The 3,586-nt window shown below is 29.5% G+C and overlaps 1 long non-coding RNA gene across 2 annotated transcripts; it reads left to right on the top strand.

The window, feature by feature from the left end:
* The first annotated feature begins 320 nt into the window (after positions 1–320).
* LOC141672717 (uncharacterized) lies at positions 321–2,067 on the top strand. Of its 2 annotated transcripts, none has more exons than XR_012555679.1 (3): positions 321–351; positions 533–585; positions 1,491–2,067. It is a non-coding gene; the product is annotated as an uncharacterized LOC141672717 (long non-coding RNA). The 2 variants fall into 2 exon arrangements; XR_012555678.1 differs by having other exon boundaries at positions 321–408.
* Positions 2,068–3,586: the final 1,519 nt, after the last annotated feature.

The raw sequence follows: 3,586 nt of genomic DNA, 5'->3' as shown, positions 1-3,586 counted from the left end.
ACGTACAATGTCTTGTCCATGTATTTTTTACGTCGGTCAGTCTAATAACCGACGTATAAAGTAAAAATATACGACGGTTATTTTATTGACGACCTATAAAAAACTATATTTACATCTACTTTAATTCAACCGACATATAAAGTAATAATATATGTTGGTTATTTTATTGATGACGTAAAAAGAAATTGTATATACGTTGACATTTATTTGACCAACGTATACAATTTTAGGATATACGACGTTGTTTTTGGTGTCGACGTATTAATAATTTAAATTATAAAAAACATTAAAACTTGGTATTATAGCTTATTCAGTTTAGACTATGTTCTTCCCCAAATCAAACTCTCAAGAGTAACCTCTCTCTCTTGACTACTACTAGAAACACTCTCAAAGATTTTAATTCACACAGTAGTAATCCTAATCGCTTTAATTCTAAATGTCTACTACTTTATATTGAAGAAATTGCTTAATTTATACTTCACGTATATGAATAAGATTAACTTCTCATCTTTGACCTCTTGTATAACTGCAGGTGTCTTGTTAAGTTTCTCAACTCATCGTACTTGTGTGGCTACTAGGCTATTGGTAATCTCTCTCTCTCTCCCTCCCTCCCTCCTTCACACCTCCATCTCTCTCATATAGCATGTTTTTATGTTTTTCTTAAATTCAATTCTGTTAAATTCTGCAAATTTGGGCATTGGTTATAAATTGCTACTATAGCTGTTTTAGAATTATCCATATATATTTATATTTTTTAATAATTTTACGACTCTATTTGTTGTGTAAATCTGCTTATAAGCAGTTAGGCATATGTATTTGTTTTTTGAACTGGGGTGATTTGTCAAACTCATGCTTTTTAAAGATAATAGAATTTGCAGAAGTAAGTCTTATTTATATAATTAGTTGATGGTTATTTTTGGGGAAAGTAATGTAGTCGGAACATGCCTTTTGGTGTGTGATTGTTATATCATACTTCCAGATTAGTAAAGCTAATATAATGTATTGAGCCGAATTGCCAGAGATCTAGAACTTGGGAAACCATCTGTTTTGGAAAGCTATTATGTCCTTTAAAAACTTTGGGTGCTAGACGTGCTTATTAACTAAATAATAAAGTTCTTTATAATTTATAAATTTGGCTCTGAGGTACTTAGATGCTAGAGCTGTATAATTAATTTGAAAAGAATAAATAAAATTACAATAAGAATAGAAGCTTAGTAGGCTGTATGTAGTATTAGATTTTTACTTGCAATGTTATTGTTCAGAAAATAAGCCTAAAAGTGTAGGTGTGTCGTGTGTAGAGTGTTCAAGTCGGACCTAGATCCACCTACAACATGAGATAAGAATTTGTCATCAATTTTAGGTACAGTATAACCTTGATAATCGGGAACTGTTCTTCGTTGCTAATTTACGGTGTGTGCTGCAAGGTATTAAGTTAATATGTTGTTTTTTCATTAAATTAAGTGAAGTTGTACTATTTTTACTTATTGCAGATTCATAACAAGGTTTTGACCCTGATAGTAACCATATGATTCCTCACACACCACATGTTTTTAGAAGTATTGAAAGTGCTCGGACAAACCTCCAAACTCTCTAAACTACGGACCTTATGCCTCATGGATGTACAACCTGTACAAGTAAATATTTACAGAGCTTTACTATCTGCAACTTTATTAGACCAAAACAGAGATATATAACATCATAAACAGAGAAGTTCTTTTAGTTGCATTTGATTTTGCAGTGTTAGCATTGGAAAGTACTCTTGCAAACCTTGATATGGAGATGGACCCTTAATGAGGAGATTACAAAAGTTCATAAATGCTCTTATTATCTTGTTATGCTACCAAGTTCATGTATGCGTTTTACTTTTTCTGTAGTAGACTTTTTTAGGAATACGTAATGTAACAAAAGTTATTTTGTATAGAGAAGTTTAGTATTTATTTTTTGTATTTGCTTGAGAAATTTCTAAAAAAATATCTCAAGTTATCCTTTTCTTGTGCATTTGGGATACATATTGCACAACCCTTTTGTTGCATTTACCAGTAGCCCAAGCTAATATATTATTATTCACTTGTTACATATATTATTATTCTCAAGTTTTGCTCTTATTTCTTTTTGGTTGGTTCCTGTTTTAGGAAAAAAAGAAATTGAGTATTTAGTTTATTTCTCATAAATAAATTGGGACAAACTTACATTGCTTCTAGCTATACGAGGCTAAAACCTTCTCACCATAAATCCTAGAATGCAAGTTATTTTTAAAGAATTATATGATATATTTTTTAATTTTAGAATTTTATTTTTTAATGGGATTTTAGGAGAAAATTAATTTCAGGGATAATTTATATGGTTGTATTGAAGAATTTCAAGGTTCCAGATAATTGAGTAAAAGTGTGCAATATCTTAGAAGTGCACCAGGAGAGGGAATTAGAGTGCTTTGACTTTACCATCAATTTCTTTCTCACCGAGCATAAGATTTTAATTATTATTTAACGAGCATATCCCTAGGTTATATGATCTGAACTTCTTTTCATATTTAATTATTATTTCAGGTCTATTTTGTTGTAATTTCTGATTTTCATTATATTAAAATGTCCAAAGTTTATTGTGTACACTTTTCGTGCTAATTTATTTTCGTTTCTGAAATTGAGGTCAATAATAATGGACAACTATGAACTCAATTTGTAAGTTTATGCCGTCATAGTGTACTTTATCTTGCATTAATTGTTTTTAAAGAAATAGTCACATAAGGCACTGAACTTAAACTTCATATATTGCATCATGACTGAGCATGTCTACTCAGCCATTGTTCATAACTACCTATTTGAAAGAGAGGACTATGAAAGGGAGGTTGTAGCGGCCCTACTAAGCAGAGTATCGGCAGCAAAAGTTATGAAACAAATTTTACTTTTATTTTCGAATTATTGGAAGATGTATGGTGTTTATGTTTGAGTGTATGATATGGTTATATCAAGATTTTGTAAACGGAAGTATTCATTTGATGTGTTTGATAACAGTTATTTAATTTAGAGTTATTTGCAAAATGCATCCCCGTGGTTTGGGCAAAATACATTTTTTTACCTATACTTTAGATAACTGCACTTTGCATCCCCTTACTATTTCGGCGTGACAAATTGCACTCTTTTCGTTAAATTTGTTAAAATTCTCAGGGGCATTTTAGGAAATTAAAATATTTAATTATAATTAGATCATTATTTAAGTTTTTTGACCCTCTAAATAATACTTTTCGAAAAAATTTAAAGAACGGAAGTTGTAGAGAATAAAAAGATCTTCTCGAAATAAAAAGGTTCAAAATTGAAATATTTTTTTATAATTGTTTTTAATAAATTCAATAAGTATATATTTTATTTAATTTTGGCTTCGTAATTTTTTTGATAATTTTGAATGTTATTGTTTTGAAAAGATTTTTTCGTTATCTATAATTTTTGTTCTTTAAATTTTTTCGAAAAGTATCATTTAGAGGGTCAAAAAACTTATATAATGATCTAATTCTAATTAAATATTTTAAATTCCTAAAATGCCCCTGAGAATTTTAACAAATTTAATGAAAAGGGTACAATTTGTCGCGCCG

The sequence above is a fragment of the Apium graveolens genome, chromosome 7 (assembly GCF_009905375.1).
Source record: "Apium graveolens cultivar Ventura chromosome 7, ASM990537v1, whole genome shotgun sequence".
Taxonomy (NCBI): domain Eukaryota; kingdom Viridiplantae; phylum Streptophyta; class Magnoliopsida; order Apiales; family Apiaceae; genus Apium; species Apium graveolens.
Note: the sequence above shows the minus strand (reverse complement) of the source record. Positions and strands in the feature narration are given on the sequence as shown.